Source organism: Oryctolagus cuniculus, chromosome 11 (genome assembly GCF_051225735.1).
Source record: "Oryctolagus cuniculus isolate XC-2025 breed Fujian yellow rabbit chromosome 11, ASM5122573v1, whole genome shotgun sequence".
Lineage (NCBI taxonomy): Eukaryota > Metazoa > Chordata > Mammalia > Lagomorpha > Leporidae > Oryctolagus > Oryctolagus cuniculus.
Genome location: NC_142877.1, coordinates 31685909 through 31704663, shown reverse-complemented (window position 1 = coordinate 31704663; position 18755 = coordinate 31685909).

Genomic DNA, 18755 nt, shown 5'->3' with positions numbered 1-18755 from the left:
GATGCGTAATCAATATATATTAATATGAACATGGAATTGTATATATGAATATAAAGTATAGTGTGAGAAATTATTACATTTTTGAGTGGACAATTCAAAACATAAAAATATCCAATGCTGTTATTGTGCACAGCCATTATCTAACCTACTGCCTAAGACCCCTGAGTTAATAAATGCAATTTCTAAGAATAAAAATTCATTTAGAACATAATTGAAAGTACAGTGAAGGGAGGCATTGTCATGAATGGAGCTCACCCCTTAATCCAAAAATGGCCATCAGTACCTTAATCTCTCTCAAAAGTTAGACCATAAGATACACATTAGATAGCAAATACAAGAAAAGGGAAATTATACAGCCTTGTAAATAAATGAATATCCATGAAGAGCTAACTTTTAATAACTATAAATAAATTACAATAGTGAACTATAGCCTTCATTAAACCATGAAATATTAGAAATATTAGAGGGAAAATCACATAGACTGTACTACTGAATTGTCTTTTGCAATGACCAATGGTATAGAGCAATATAGTAAACAAAACTTGCAAGCCACTATTATTAAATTTAAATTTGTAAGGGAATGCTATTCTTTAAATTAGCACCTTGGAATTATATAAAATAGAAAACAAATAACAAATTATTATGGGTAGACACTAATTACATGCTATATAGTATTAAATAAAATACATTATTATTCAAATAGTAATTCTGTACTCACTTCTTGGGAGTACATTAAATCTGCTAAAAATAGTACCAATGGACTAGTATTTTAACTACTAAATTCTTTTATCTTTTGTATATTTTATACTATATCTTATAGTAGGAACTTCAGATTAAAAAACCTTCATTAATCATTAATAAAACACTGCACAAGAATAAATATTATTCATATCTTACAATAAAAGTGAGACTCTAAAATAAACCAACTGCCCAAGAAGTGCAGTTTGTAGGTAAAGATACTAAGGATTTCTTTTATTATTTGATACAATCACTTTTACTGATTTAAATTATAGCGTCACAGTTCAGTTTTTTTTTAAGATTTATTAACTTTTTACTTGAAAGTCAGAGTTACACAGAGAGAGACAGAGAGAGAGAGAGAGGTCTACCACCCACTGGTCCACTCCCTAGTTGGCCGCAATGGCCGGAACTGTGCCGATCTGAAGCCAGGAGCCAGGAGCTTCTTCCAGGTCTCCCATGTGGGTGCAGGGGCCCAAGGACTTGGGCCATCTTCTGCTGCTTTCCCATGCCATAGCAGAGAGCTGGACCGGAAGTGAAGCAGCCGGGACTCGAACCGGCGCCCATATGGAATGTTGGCGTTTCAGGCCAGGGCATTAACCTGCTGAGCCACAGCGCCGGCCCCCACAGTTCAGTTTTGATATTGTCTGAAATGATTACAGGTTTGCTTCATTGCTGTGACTCTCCCATAGAATTCTCTTCTTTCCCTCCCATATTTACTCCATGTAGTAGGCACTATGGTGATCTCGTTGCTGTACACAAACTGCCCCCTTTGCTGTGAAAGTGTCTAGAGGCACAGACTTGGGATAAAGCAGGTGCACCCCTGTAGTGCTCTGACAACAGGATTGTCTCCAGAGTGTGTGGTTTAGGTTGATATAATCAAAGTGACTTCTGGAAATTCATTGAGGACTCTAGAACCTGGACTGTTATTCCTGGGGTGATACAAGTGTGATTTGTTGTGGCAGTAGCTCTTTTGATTCCATAAGTACAAGAATAGTACACAAAACAGGGTTGACATGAGAGAATACATGACAAGGGGAGGATGAACCCCAAATAGACCAAGCTTGAAGCTCATGAATTTTCCATATGTGAAATCCAATAAAAGCCCATATCATTCAAGAAAGTTTCAACTAGACTTTGCTTATTTGTAGCCAAAAACACCCTAATAAACTCTCATGATTTTTGTTGAGTACATCCCATTCCCCTCCTTCCTTTTTTGTAATCAAGATGAGTTTACAAGACATTCTGAGTGCTACTCAGGAATATGTCCTATTGGAGCTGCAGTCCCATGTCCATGGGAGGAAGAACTGTACAGTGTGACAGGTTGCATGTAGCATTCAAGCTGAACGATAATTTAAATCCTATAAGTAACACAAACTGAAATTTGGATAGAAGTTTTGGCGCCAGGAATTCAGTGATTTCAAGATCACTAGCAGTAGTTCATTTATTTGCACATCTTTCCAAAAATTCTTACTTAAAACAGCCATGTCTCATCTAGATCTATCCCAAATTCTCAGTACTGGGAAGCAATGCTGAATGACATTCAAATCCAAGTCTCTGATTTGGTAGTTTCTCTGAAACCTGTTGACCAACGATCAAACAGGAAAATGAGGTCAAAATCTAGGTCAGGGAGAATATTGGTCCCAGGCTCATATTCTAAAACCTAGGGCTTTCCACAAGGATAGGTCAGTAATCAAGATTTAAAAAATAAAATCAAGAAGATTTCTTTCAAACCTTTTATTACGTTGGAAAGAAAGCATTGCTAGAAACCCTATTGTTCCATTCCAGGAGTATCTATGGCAACCACGTTGAGTCTCTAACTTTACAGATAGTTATTTGTGTCACCAACTGACGGTGTTGTCCAACCACTCCTTAATATTGTCTAGACACCTTTTCCTTGGATTTCCTTCAGAATGTTCCCTGGCATACTTGCCTCGTAACTTTCCACTTTTCGCAAGATGAACCAGCTCTTCCAACTACCATTGTGGTACTTTCATTAGTGAAAGCACAGCTTGCCCAGCAATCAGATCAGCACTGCACTGGACTCCACTTCTCTTGATCACTCCTAACAGCCCAGTGCTATGATTATTTCAGAGTGCAACCTTGTGTTATTGGAAACTATTTCTTTATGGCCTCAACCAGTCCATTTTGTGAAAAACTCTTCTTGTGCCAGTATAGTGAATCCTATGAGACTCAGATGAGAGTGCACATCCTGCAAGAACCAGACAGTAACCTTCTAAAGGGAAGAGAGGGCTTTGCCAATGGATTGCCTTAGTTGGAGGCTGGAAAGAAGGAGGAGAATTCTGCCAAGACTTTTCTTCCCGGCAGCCCCTTGGTGACTAACTGTAGGTTGAATGTGCCCTCTGCAAATTTTAAACTCCTGTCTGTCCTCAACCAGATAGTTATACCTTCCTCTAATCCATCAGGACTAGGATTAATAACAGAGACCCAGGAATACTTTACAAATGTTGTTTTCTCTATACCTTGTCCATCCCTTTGTAAATAGCTCTTTCACTAAATTCTCCCAATGAGAGTATTCTACCTGTTACCCCCTGGGAGGGGGCAACTGCTTTTTATACAGCATGACTAGACAAAGGTACTTGTAAGCCTCAATGACTTAATTCTCAATATAGTTATCTTCATAAAATATGTATTATTTATTTTCTAAATAACTATTTCATTTTCTTTTTATGAATTAATTGAGCAATTTTATTTATTTGACAGGAAGAGAGAGAGAGCGAGAGCCAGAGATATCAATCTATTGGTTCACTCTTCAAAAGTTTGCAATGGCTAGGGCTGGGCCAGGACAAAGCCAGGAGTCTGGAACACAGTTAGCAGGAACCCAACTACTCGAGCCACCACTGGCTGCTTCCAAGAGTACACATTTGCAGGAAGTCGAAATTGGGAGTGGATAAGACTTGAAGTCAGACACTTGGGCAACTCAAGTAATGGTTTAACCACTGCATCAAACACATGCCCTTGTATTCTTTAAATTATTAAAATAAACAGGGATCTATGTAGTACAATGTGTGAAAGTCACTAACAGAAAACAAAACATGAATACTATCTACACATTCTTGATGTTTAGTTGAGAAAATTGCATTGACCCAGGTTCTAGAAGAGGTGTGCTAGAAGTAGCTTACCTTTGGAGAGTTGATGCTGCACATTCATTTCCACACAGAATTCAGTTGTGCCCTATTGGTAGTTCACACTAGCCATGGTGGAGATATTTGCACCACAGAAATTGGCCAATGTTATAAATCAGGGTTTTTTCCTTTGGGAGATAGCCAGCACAACACTGTTCTGTGGTTCACATAAAAGCCACAACATTTTTCTATGCCCTGTTATTTAACAAATATTCTTAGTTTGGACTCTCCCAAAAGTAAAGCCTGGGAGTAAGACTTGGGCATAGTTGGATTATTTGAGAGGTGACCCCAAGAAATATCAATGAACCTAGGAGAATGACATGGGGAATTATGGAAAGTCTATGACAAGGTGACTTGATCTCTTCACCCTGTGAGTAGTTGGGCTTCGTCTCATGGGGTGCCACGTAGAAGCATTCCAAATGAAATCCCAGGTTTTCAGAGGAAGTATGTATAAGCACACTCCAACTCCTACATGTTGGAATCTTTCTGGACCTGTGAAGAAAAGATCTTGATAAATGGATACTCTTGTTCCCTGACTATGGAGACGTCAACATTTGTAGCATGCAAGACAATCTGAAGCATGAGACACTATACCTCATTTTCATACCTTATTCTCTGTCCTGAAAAACTGTGTGTGCTCGGAATTTCATAACTCATCTGTTAGAGGAGAGAGGAAACCCATCTCCCAGGTTCCTCCAAGGGCCTCAACTGGGAAAGTAAAAGTGGCAAGTGGGTGTCACTGAGGTCAACCATCTGCTCATTAAAGCAGAGTCAAGTTTCCTTGCCCCCGGGAAGCTGTATCCTGTCCATATCCACAGATCTCTCCAATGAATTAGCTCCTGTTTTTCTTTATTTAAGCAGGGTGGTGGGAAGGTCTCCATGCTCTGGACATTTGAAACAAGAGAAGGAAGCCTCCTCAATAAAAGGCCAAGGATCCAGATTAATCATACCTGATTTTAATCTGCATGACATTCAGCAAAAAAATACAAGAGACTTATAGGAGAACCCAGGGTTTAGGAAAATTTTGGTTTTTATGTTTTACAATTCATAGTGCTATATCTCACAGTATTTGCAAGATGAGATTAATCAGAAGATGGTCAAAAGAATTTCATCTTGGCTAATAAAGATAATTTCTGAATAAGTAGCTTCTTATTTGCTCTACAATTGCTAGTAATCTTAAGGAATTTTATAAAAGCAAGAGAGACTTTAGAACATGGTGGAAAAGATGGAAAACTCGGGGCTAATAGCCAGGATTTAGTCCAGATATATGCTAGAGTACCTGTTGGATTTGGTTGTGTTCATTTCTACCACAAATGTTTTTGAGTATTTACTATATACCATGCATTGTCTTAATTCCTAAAGATACAGCAGGGGATATGATAGAAGCATGATTTTTTTCTCATTTTTTAATTTCCATCTATATTAGGATAAAACTGTCCAAATTTGTCTTAAGCATGTTTCAGCATTTTCCTAGTGTTCACAGTCTCCTTCTAAGGAATTGCCAGATAGTTCTCTTTGCACCCACCCTCCATTACTTCTGCACATTAGCACAAGGGGACATTTACCCAAATGATGGCCTTTCTTTCAAAAGTGTTTGAGGATCTAAACAGTTAAGATGGGTCTTTACAATTTGTAAGCGATAAATAAATCAGAGATTGAGAGTTTGTGTTGAAAGTAGCAGAACATTCATTTAAGAATACTCAATGCAAACATCTTAGGAAATAGCTGATGGTGTTATGGAACAATACATTTTTCTAGCTTACTTTTTACAGTCCAAGAAATATTGTTCGACATACTGTTATGCAATGAATGGACCAACAACAATATTACCAGTTTTAGCCCTATCTCCTGCCCATGGATGTCTGTGCTATCTGACTTGCTCATTGGCTGGTGATTTAGTTCTCCTCTGGGATGAAGTGCTATTCTGAACCAGTTCAATCAAGTCATGTACCCTAGCAGACACCGTATAAGACTTTACACCAACATGAATGAACTTGGCGGGCAGTTGCACGCTATTGAGCACTGTTTGTATTAAACATTCCTAACTTGGCTCATGCTTACCAGGCTGCTTACCAGATCTCTGGACTACTGAGATACGTCGGGATAGCTCTTACTATACCCCACTTCTCCAAAGCAGTTGCTCTCCAAGTTCTTTGGAATTAGAGTTCCAGAGGACACTTCATCTCTGCCAGTGTCTATCACATGCCCCACTGAATACACTCTGCCTTTTATGGAAAGTTCTACTTAAGAAACTGCCTGTCCTTTGACAAAGCAAAAACTGCCCAGATGATGGCTGTGATTGAGATCAGAATTCAAACTACTTTCTTTTTTTAAAGATTTATTTATTTATTTGAAAGTCAGAGTTACACACAGAGAGAAAGAGAGACAGAGAGAGAGAAATGTTTTCCACCCGCTGGTTCACTCCCCAATTGGCCACAACAGCCAGAGCTGCACCGATCTGAAATCAGGAGCCAGGAGCTTCTTCCAGGTTTCCCACACAGGTGCAGGGGCCCAAGGGCCATCTTTCACTGCTTTCCCAGACCACTGCTTTCCCAGGCCATAGCAGAAAGCTGGGTTGGAACTGGAGCAGCTGGGACTCGAATAGGTGCCCATATGGGATGCTAGCACTGCAGGCAGCGGCTTTAACTGCTATGCCACAGGGCCAGCCCCAAGGAACTAGGTTTTATGAAAATCACTTGAAGTGTAAATTGTATTGTGTATTGAATTACCAGAGAAAGCAACAATACCTCCCATCCTACATGCTCTAGAATGTGACACTCCATCACTGACATCAAGAAGTGAGATCTGTATTTTCTCTCCTTAAAATTGGATGGACCACTATAACAGTTTTGGTGAATGAAGTAAAATGATAACAAACACAATGTGACTTCTGAGGCTAGATCATACAAATTCTGGACACTTTAGGACATCTATGATATTTAGAATGTGCAGAAGCCCAAGCAGCCCATGGTGAGGTCACACTGACAGGAGCCACAGCTCCTACCTAGCTTGCAGCCCGAGCTAAATCACCAGCCAACATGCAGCACAAACTGGAGCCAACCATGTGAGTCAGCAATCTCCAAAACAGTTGTGCCACCTGGAACAGAGATGAACAGTCTCCATCAAACCTTCCAAAATGTGTATTCCTGAGAAAAATAAGTAATTGTCTGAAGGTAATACATTTTAGGATGATTGGTCATGCAAGAATTGATAACTAATAAAACTTTATATGTTAGAAATTCATTTTTGCATTTCACAAAAGAAGTTGAAAAACAGTGAGTGATCAAATAATGCAACCCACTCATTTTAAACTGAGGACTATGCACAAAATGTAGCTACTATCTCACCTTTCTGGAACATATATTTTGCCCCAAGGCCATAATTTGAATGCAAACTCTCCAGAACTCTGCAAATGATTAGTTTAATTGTCTGGCAACTTATCACATGAGTAAATGGTACACTGCAGTTCTCAGACCTATTTCAGATTCCTAGAAGCTCTGACAGAAGACCCTTAAGAGACTTAACATCAGGAAAGAAAGTAGTGTGGGGGCCGGCGCTGTCAAGTCCTTGGGCCCCTGCACCCAAGTGGAAGACCCTGAAGAAGCTCCTGGCTCCTGGCTTCAGATTGACGCAGCTCTGGCTGTTGCAGCCAATTGCGGAGTGACCCAGCAAATGGAAGACCTCTCTCTCTCTGCCTCTCTTTCTCTTTCTGTGCAACTATGACTTTCAAATAAATACATAAATCTTAAAAAAAAAAAAACCTAGTTTCTCAAATCAAAGCAAAATCTTCAGCTCATAGGAGGATATTAATTACTGTATCAGTCCGTTTTCTGCAGCTATAACAATTTCTGTCTAAAGAAATGAGGTTTATTGAGCTCATAGTTCTAGAGGTCCAAGAGCATGGTGCTAGTGCCTTCTTGGCTCCAATGTGGTCCCCTGACTGTGTCACGTCATTGTGGATGCCATCACAGTGGATGCATATGGAAGACAGAGAGATCACATGGCAAGAAAAGAAGTCAGAGAGCAATTCAGGGGTCATGGTAACTCTATTATAACAACTCGCTCTCTCAGGAATTAACTGGGGCCCCATGAGAACTTCCTTAATCCCTTCAGATGGCAGTGCCCACAGTGAACTAACCAGCTCCTACCAAGCCTCTCCTCTTGAAAGTTGTATCAACACAAAGCAACAACACTGAGGACAACACCTCCAACCCTGTGGGACACTCAAACCATATCTAAACCATAGCAATCACAGATAGGTATTAGAAAGGGTGAATTAATCGAGTAATATTCAATAAAATGTGGTTGAATATTCAGGGTAGAAATGGGGGTTTACCTCTTTCGAGATATATTAAATTGTTAAATAAGACACTTGATTTTGAGGGCTAAGGGACATGCTTAAAGAAAAATAAACAGCAACTTAAATCACATTCAAAATAAGAAATGGGAATATAAAGACTTGCTTGTAGTCAGTAAGTCACAATTTGTTTCAGTTCTCAAAAGCAAATGAGAGAAGCATGAATGAAAACAAGGGAGAATAGACAGAAAGTGTGAAAAAAGAGAAAAATTATAAAATAAACAGGAAGGAGACCAAAGAAGGAGAACAGGGCAAGAAATGCACTTATATCAGCCTAACCCAAGATTCCCCCCAAGTCATTCCTCCAGCAGCAGCCAAATTTCAGGCCCCACACATCCAACACACTTCATTTATCACCCCCACTGCCCTATTCCCTTCCTCAAGTCTGACTTAGAATTCTGAGCAAGGAGAAGCGACAGCCAATAGCAATCCCTTCATTCCTCAGGGAAGTAAGCTCTGTGACATCAACTCTAGTGGTTTCAAAGAACTGGGAAAATGGAGAGCTACTGTATTAAAACATGATTAAGGAAGCAGATACCTGGTCGATGCCCACTTCAGGGAGAATTCACATGATTCCAAGAGTACTCTTTAGCTCTAAATGCTTGGACATTATGTACAGACTACTTATGCCTTTACTTTAGGTAGCATGAGGAGCCAATGGAAGGCTTTAGGCAGGGAGAGATGGATCTACCTGAAGGTTTATAGGATTACTCTGCTGTGTTGAGGGCAGACCATGATCAAGCTGTGCCAAGGAGTAAGGGAGAAACAGGACGATGATTTAGCAAGTTACTGCAGTAACCCAGGCAAGATGTGTTGGGGACTTGAGAAGCATGGTAGGATGGTCTTGCTGAGAAATGGTTGGAGTCAGGATTCTCTGACATAGATAGAATACACATTCTGTGGGTTTTTGTTAACACTGCCTGATTTAACTTCTCTAGGAAATTTGCTCCCAAATACCAACAATGGGGGTAGAATTCAATATCAGTTTAAGGAGAGTAAGTTAAGAAGTGTTTCTCAAACTCACTTTACTTTGTTAAAATGGAGATTCTGCTTGACTAGGCCTGAAGTAGAGTCTGAGATTTTGCATTGCTAAGCTCCTAGGTGATGCTGATTGTCCACAGCTGAAAAACTGAAAGAGATACTTAAAACCAATTGGCCATGCAGAATTTTGGACCTCTGGAGTAGACACTAAGTCTTGTATTCACCGTGATTTCATCCAGAATTGCTGAAGACCAATCATTAGGAAATTCTGTTGTCATTGTTTATGTTTTGACAGGTAGGTTGATGGATAGACAGATTATTATGGATTTTTACTTTGTTCCTTTGAAAGACTGATTTTTCAACTTACAGATATCTATCTAGGCAAAGTCTTCTTTCAGGAATTAATAACGTTATACTCTTTGAGCATGCCTAAAATTGTACAACATGGTAAATTCAGATCTATGGCTACATATTTAACTCTTAAAGATCACAACGAAAATGTGAAGTCAGAGCTCATTAAATTAGAGACTGATTTAACCAAATGATTGTGCAGCCATTACACAGGTGTTCCATTTCAGAAAGTATTAGAGCATAGTGCCGGGGGCCTCAAAGCTAATTTCTAACCTAGACTAATCATGCCAGGAATAATGACCTGCCGTTACTGCCTTGTGAATCAGACCCTATGATATTTAAAATAATTAAGATCAAAGCCTAAGTAGAAGGTCACTGAATTCACCAGTCATAAAACGTTAGTACAAAACCAAAGGCTGTACTTGTTTGCTCAACAATCTTTAACACTTAAGTTATAAAACGGTGTTAAAAAGGACACAAATGTCATCTTCAAGACTGTTGCTCTACCCAAAGGAACTGCCAAAGAGCAAGGGAAGACAGATTGTAACGGTCATCCAAAGCAAAAGTGCTACTCAAAAGTCATTAGATGTAACTTCAGAGATGGACTGATGGGATCTATCAACTTGCTGGCTGCAGTCCCAAGAGGTAAACTGGAATGAAGATTTGCTTCCCATTTGTAGGTGGTTGGAAAGAAGTGTGAAATGAATTGGTTTGTCCGGGCTGAGTTCCCAGGAAAAGGGTGTCTTTCATACCAAAAGCTCCCACCCAAACTGGCAGGGTGCTTCAAGCCAAAGATTTAGACAGTCAAATAAGTGCTAATTGAGTTAGAGGTTTGGTTAGGAAGTGGGTTGACAATTAAGTTCAACTAAGGCCCTCTAACGGCCCAACTATGAGCCATGAGAAGCGTTGGTATGGCACAGCAAAGCAGAAGAAAGCTTCCTAATCCACTACCGAGACCTTGATTGAAATTCCTAATCTTTGGCTGAAACAAGTGTGAGACAGCATATTCATTCATGGCCTGGGCTGATAGAAACAGAGGAAGTTATGAAGTTGATACTGAGGATTTATCTGTTCACAGGATTTCACTAGAGATACACAAGTCTGCAGAGCCACAATGAAATGCTCCAAGAAAATGAATTTAATTCATAAAAGAAACTATACTAGTCAATGGCTTAATGTTGTGATTTTCTGTGGCCAAGTTCCCAGCAAATTTTATTACCAAACTATTAGAAGAAAAATCAGTATTTTTATTTAATATTTTTATTTCATGGAGTTTTACTATGGCTGCTCACTCTTATTGCTTTGCAAATGTTACCTTGCCAATACCTCATAACAAACCCCTGAGGGAAATAACACTATTATCATCAAACAAGGAAATGGAGGCAGAGAGAAGTTCACAAAGTGATAAATGTCACACCTTGGATTCAGAAATGGTGAAAGGGTTGTCTGGACTAAGCAGATGAAGAGAAGCTTCCAAGAAAAAGAGGAAGCATATTTTTATCATTCAATTTAGAAAGAAGGGATATAAAATCACAAAGGAAAGTTTAATAGGCCTCCTCACTGCCGCTTTCCCACAAGTGCCAAAATGAAAGCCCATTCATAAAGCTTAAAACTAAAATTTAGTACAGATAAAAGCAAGTCCTCATTACCCAACATGTAATTAGCTGGGGAATTCACAGCTGTGGGACATTATACTGGGAAGGTGAGGCTTGCCGATTCAGGCTGCTGATTTTCAAACAAGGTGTTAAAACCAAACAACCAGATCTCTTCATCTGCAGGTTGTAGTATTGGCCACTCTGCTATAGATTACGGTGAAAAAATCCAAACTTGGAAAACAGATGCTACATGGCTTAAGGATTAAGGAAACTGGAGGTCAAATTTGTGTCCCCCACTAAACAAACCTGTCCTTTCCAAGCTCATTCCTTTTACCTTTCCTAATGTAAGGCTCATCAACCTCCCACCATGCGTGGACCTGTTCAGCAATTCTCCTTACCCCTTCCAACCTCCTGTAAAACCTCTGCTCCACGTAGCCTGTGCCACTTAACTCCATCAATTCCCTATCCCTATTATTCTAGAATATTCTAGACTATCCCCTAACCCACTGAAGACTCCAGGGCTGGATCACAGTCTTTTTGAGCCCTCAAAGCTCTGATCAGTTAACAGCATCCAAGCAGACAACACAGCTTTTACCAGACACGTAAGATGCTCTTGCTTGCCTAAACCCAAGGACTAAAATTTCTGTTCCCTTTTGCTCATCTACTTCCATGGCCATGTCTTGATTTTCAGGATTGTTCCACTGCTGACTTTTCTAGTTCCAAACACACTTCTCTCTGACCACATTGATCCATTTTCCTCAGGCTTTTACTTCCCTGCTCACTGGTTTGAACTTTCAACTTCTAATTTACCTATTAACTCCTTATAGCCTTGTCCTCTCACTATACTTCCAAACCCTAGATCAATTAAACTATATAGTTTTTCTCATTTTATAATCCATGCAGTCCTATACTGGTGGGAAAATAAAATCAACTTTGCAGATTTGTGACACTGTTGAGATGTACAAGACTTTGAAAACAGATCTATAGAATTATACAGTTTCCAGGAAACATGATTTAATCACTGGCCTCTGGCAAGGAGTGACTAATTAGCTCAAGACCCCCTACCTTGGTGTCAAAGCTCATGGGAAGCCAGGCTCACCCCAGGTAGATAACAGTATTAGGCTTCAGATAACTTGGGCACAGTCCAGATTCTCTTATACAATAAACTCTTAGGTTTAACCAAGTTATTTTTCAGTTTTCCAACTGTCTTGTCTTTAATGCCTTGTAAAGTTAGTGATGTTGAGGAATCCTTATTTGCACTTTGGTAACATTTGTTTGAAAGGAATTTGCCTACACTGCTAAGTGATGTGTGTAATGATGGGGTCCAATGGTAATGAAAAGGACGTAAAAAACATGCATTGCATAGCTGCAAGCCTGGGTCACAGCATCAAAGGGTTGACGAACTGCCTTGAGGATTTACAGTTCAAAAGTTCCTTTACTTACCAAGATTATTTAACTTAACAACAACAACAACAAAAATAGAAAACTTTCCAGGAAAAATATCAATTGCTATCTCAAAACCACCTTCAGTTTCACAACTAACTACTTTTGTGCTCCACTAAATAGATCATGGTAGTACTTCATGTATCAGATATTATTCCACATTAATATTTCCCCCACATAATTGAAGATACACACCATATAGTATCTCAACAGGTGTATCTGTTAGCCATCTTTTTTAAATTGATTAAACACTTCTCTACTATCTTTAGGATAATGTTAAAATAGCATTTTGCTACTTTTAAATTGCAAAATTGTCTTGTTAAAACAGTTGTAGTTCTGGTAACATCCAACTGACTGCTCAATGACATGATTCCCTTTGGATTTTTATCTTTTTTCTCAATATTGAGATGATAGAAAAATGTCCCACAGTTGAATTTGTTAATAAGTCACAATGAAAATATGCTCTTATCTTAGAGGTACCAGGAGGTTTAACAATGGCCTCTAAACATTTCCCTGAAAGTTGTTCCTACACAGTAAACACCAGAAATTATTCCTGAGATCTGCAGACAGTATCATAGTCTGCACAAAAATATGAAAGATAACATATTTATAATTTTTGAACCTTCTCAAAACACTCTTGGTTTCAAACTAAGGACTATACTGCTCAGTGCCCAACTGGCTTTGATGTGTTTTCATTGACTTATTTGCAATGTCTTGTGAATGGGTAGGCCACTCAAATGACTTTTTCTTAAGTGGAAAAATCATGATTTTTAAAATTTTTACTCCTTGGAAATTGTATTATTTTTTGATTGTACTTATTTATGGGATGCACTGTGATAATCTGATCTATGTATTCAATGTGTGATGATCGTATCAGGTTGGTTGGTTAGCATTCCTATCTCCTTAAACTTTTTAGAATTCTCATTTAATATTTAACAAGTATGCATATTTATGGAGTACAATGTGGTATTTCAATAAACATATGTGATGTGAACTGATCGAATCAGGATGACCAAAGCACTCTTCAGTTAACTCAGCTCTCAGTGAGGATTTTAAGAATCCTTCTGTGCCCCTCCAGGTTCCAGTGTCAGGCAAGTCAAATGCCAAAGGGTACAGGAAGAGCTTATGGAGCTGCAAAAGAGAGCTTTGTCCAGGGAAGGGCAGAGCCAATGGAAGCCAGGGGAGCTCTTGGTGATGGGCATTTTACAACTCCTAACCTTGTGTGTGTTGGGCACTCAGGAAACATTTAATGAGTACCTGAATGAAGAAATGAATGAAGGAGCCCCTTGGATACTGTTATCAAGGAGCTAATAATATAAAGCAATTTTGACCCAAACCTAAATATTCCTTTTTTGAAACACTGAAGCTTATCTAAATCTCAAATGGTCTCCAGCAACCTCTTTGGACTATAGAGCAACAAACTGTCCAATTCAGGTCCTCAAATGTTTCCTGGAATCTGGCTGAAAAGCCCATGAGAGTATTTCAGGCATGGAAAACCAAGACACTCTGGGGAAAAAAACAAACAAACAAACAAACAAACAAAAAACCCTAAATGAAAGATCTCTGTGAGTGAGATCCCAGTGGAAAGAACAGGTCTTCAAAGAAGGAGGTACCTTTCTCTGAAGGGAGGAGAGAACCTCCACTTTGACTATGACCTTGTCTAAACAAGATAAGAGTCGGAGAACTCGAGGGGCTTCCATAGCCTTGGAAACTCATGACTGGAGCATAGGGAGATTACTGATGCCATAGACAGGAGTGTCAATTGGTAAAGTCAACAACAGGAGTCACTGTGCACTTACTCCTCATGTAGGATCTCTGTCCTTAATGTGCTGTACATTGAGATTTAATGCTATAACAAGTACTCAAACAGAGCCGGCGCCGTGGCTCAATAGGCTAATCCTCCACCTTGCGGCGCCGGCACACCGGGTTCTAGTCCCGGTTGGGGCACCGGATTCTGTCCCGGTTGCCCCTCTTCCAGGCCAGCTCTCTGCTATGGCCAGGGAGTGCAGTGGAGGATGGCCCAGGTGCTTGGGCCCTGCACCCCATGGGAGACCAGGAAAAAGCACCTGGCTCCTGGCTCCTGCCAGGATCAGCGCGGTGCGCCGGCTGCAGCGGCAGCCATTGGAGGGTGAACCAACGGCAAAGGAAGACCTTTCTCTCTCTGTCTCTCTCTCTCACTGTCCACTCTGCCTGTCAAAAAAAAAAAAAAAAAAAAAAAAAAAAAAAAAAAAAAAAAACACAAGTACTCAAACAGTATATTTCACTTTGTGTTTCTATGGGGGTGCAAACTGTTGAAATCTTTACTTAATGTATACTAAACTGATCTTCTGCAAAAAAAAAAAGAAAAGAAAAAAGAAATTATCAATTCCCAACTTAACTCTCACTGGGATTAAACATGACAATAGGTCTGATCTGATTTCATCATCATTTAAAAAATCATCTATTATTTTTCACTTTATGTTTCTGTGTGGGAGAAAACTGTTGAAATCTTTACTTAATGTATACTAAACTGATCTTCTGTATATAAAGAGAATCGAAAATGAATCTTGATGTGAATGGAAGGGGAGAGGGAGTGGGAAAGGGGAGGGTTGCGGGTGGGAGGGACGTTATGGGGGGGGGAGCCATTGTAATCCATAAGCTGTACTTTGGAAATTTATATTCATTAAATAAAAGTTAAAAAAAAAAACAAATAAACAGCAGGACTAACAAATTAGGAAAAAAAATGTTTCCTGGAATTTTCAGCACTGTGGGTCACAGGTTTTCAGAGAGAGACTAATTTTAAAAGTTAAGTTCATGTTCATAGTATGGGAAAGTTGAATATACCAGTCAAAATCATCCTGAATATATAATTCTATACTATTCATGACAGACAGAACCATCTTCCAATATTAAAATGAAGAAATAAAAAGCTGTTGACCATGTTGCATGAGAAAGTATTGAAGGGACTGGAGAAGTTCAGTTGATGAAAAAAAAAATGAAAAAGAAAGGTAAAAGAAAAACCATAAGGAGAGATCTGAGACTTGAAAGCCTTCAAATTAATTTCTCTGAATGCAAAAGAGGAATAAAAGTATTTAATTCGCACCAGGATCAACAAGTGATGCAAATCTTAAGGAAGAACGTGTTAGAAGCTGGAACTGCCTAGAAATGAGACATTTGAGGAGTCAGCTCCATTTCTTGTCAGCAGATCACAAGGGAACGAAGAAGCCAGGTAGGCTTTTATAATATAAAAGAATTTCAAAAAATGCCATGGGAAAATTGAAATTAAAAGACAAGTTTATTTTGGTGTAAAAAATTGAAATCCATGAATAGTTTTCTCATAATATGCATTTTCCATAGCTTTGTAAAAATCCCCTCATATGCATGGATCTCAAAATATTTTGCACAAAATAAACTTTTTTTTTGAAAAAAGAATTGTTTATTTATTTGAAAGTGTTACAAAGAGAGAGGGAGAGACAGAGAGAGATTTCCCAACTGCTGGTTCGCTCCCCAGATGGCTGCAATGGTCAACACTGGACCAGACCAAAGCCAGGAGCCAGGAACTTCTTCTGGGTCTCCCACATGGGTGCAGGAGTCCAAGCACTTGGGTCATTATCTGCTTCTTTTCTCAGGCCATTAGCAGGGAGCTGGATCAGAAGTAGAGAAACCAGGACATGAACCAGTGCTCGTATGGGATGCAGGTAGCAGGTTAACCTGCTACACCACAACCCCGGCCCCATAAATTTAATTTTTAATTCCATTTTCCCATGGGCATTTGAAGTACTCTCATATACTCAGCCCATTGACTTTTCTTCCAAGCCTGAGTAAAATCTACTCCCCAGCTGTGATCCAGCAAAGGAAGAGGATTACTGTGAGGAGTCAAAAGAACCAAGCTCAGACTCAACCCACAGAGCCACAGCAGACATTTCTTCTTCACTGAAAACATAGCAGGTGAGAGTCAGGTGGCAGACACAGCAGGAGCCAACCTTCCTGAAGGGCTCCAGCTTTGTGGGTCACAGCACACCAGGCTGGAGCCCTTCCTTCCCCTCGGCACAGTAAATACTTACCACCTTCTTACTGCGCTAAAGCACAGGCAAACATCAGAGGCAGGCCGAGGGAAATGAGGACAGCTGCCATCCCAGACAGCTCTAAATACGCCAGAGAAATTTTCACCCACATGTTAGGACTTTATAAATTATGTGTAAACATGACCTCTGAAAAAAGGCCAGGGTCGATGTGGCGGAGAGTGACTTCTTTAGTGAATCATAGCTGGGACAGTCATTCTGCACGCAATTTTCCACATATTTTCCAAAATAAGCAGTGTGGTGGATACACACAGGGCCCAGGCTTCCCCACTCAGCTTCCCATCCCTGCATTGCACATCATTTCCCTTTTGATCGTTGTGTGGTCCAGGATGTCCCACTCTAGCATTCCTAGTCTTTCTTTTTCCTCTCTCTCCTTCATTCCTGAAATTTCAATAAGCTATCATTGGCACTCTGCAGGGAATGTACCAATAGGAATAGAGGAGAAAATCCTACCCACTACTTCATGCTAATTTTAATTTCTGCCTCTGATGTCCTGATTCCAACAAATGGAAGAGACATGGGCAGTTGAGTGAGAATGTCTAGACTTTCTTGCTTGCAATAGTGTCCTAATAATATAATAACTAACATTTATGGGGCACAGGTTAGTTAACCAACTTTCTAATATGTGTGCTGTTAGAATCTCCACTTGAGACACAAGGGTACTTTCCCAGTTACGTTTTTGGGAAATGAGGGAAGCAGGATGCAAACTACAACCATTCACTCTACAGGTCAAGCATTTAATCCTTATATGACCTTTCAATCAACCCACAACCATTTAAAACCCAGATTCCTCCCTGCTCTGCCTCTTTCATTGTCTCTTCAATGTAAATGATTGGCAAGTCTGATTTTCCCTCTGTGATTCTTAGGGGTCCTATTCTTTTTGGCAATCCCACAACCATGCCTGCTCGGAACATTCTAAAACGTTCCTCAGGGTTCCAAAGTAGCATCAAATCCTTTTCCTGTGATTCAGGAAACTCAACATTACAGTCCCACCACAATGCAAAAGTTACTGTGTACCATTTTTCTTGGATTTGGGTGAACAGATTTTGTTATCCCAGAGATGTATGCCCTGACAAAGATTTGGGATGACAAGGGGTTGTAAACTGATTCACAAAATCGTTTGGGAGAAAAGAGAATATTTGAAGTTACAACTGTGCCCATATATCTGGGATAATAAATGTAGATACATATTTGTTCCTTCTAGAATATTCCTCACACTCTCAGCCTACACATCACTGCTTATTTGCTCTCACTGAAGTACCACCATCCACAGTCTCATTCAAAGCCTGGTCCCTCTCACTACCCACCTGACACTGAGACTGATACTCCAAGCTCAGGATCAGGCACACCTACATGAGTTTTATGCCAGCTGAACCCATTGGCAGGTGTTTTGCTATTCTGGATGGTAAGCTCAATTTTTACTGCCCATTCTTTATGTCATGGGCATTTGGAAGGTGTTATTGAAAGATAAATTATTTAAAATATCCATGGCATAAATTACTGTTTATGGAGTTGAATAAGAAATAGAGGTGGAGCTAGTGTTGTATCATAGTGGGTAAAGCTGCCACCATGATGCTAGCATCCCATGTGGGCACTGGTTCATCTCTGAGCTACTCCACTTCCAATCCAACTCCATGCAAATGGTCTGGGAGATGCAGCAGAAGATGGTCCAAGTGTTTGGGTTCCCACCACCCATATGCAAGACCCAGATATGTTGCAGTGGATTTGCTCTGAGAGGAGGAGTGTGGTGGGGGCAAGAGGTGCAGAGTCACCACACAGACCCCGGGAGTCGGATGAAAGCAGGCCAGAGGCAAGCAGCCTGCAGACTCATTTATTTCAGTTGGTACAACAGCTTATATAGCCAAGGCAGCCAATCCAGTCAAGGGGCGGTCTATGCCCTAACCAATCACAGCCTGTTGCCAGGCAGTATCTGAAGCCATCCAATCACAGCCTGTTGCCAGGCAGGCTCCATTGCCAGGTGGTTTCCCAGGGGGTTTCCGAAGCCACTCCTGAGTAACTGATGCTCACTTGCCAGCGGCCATCTTGGCATGGCCTTCTCATTCCACCACATTTCTCATTCCACCAC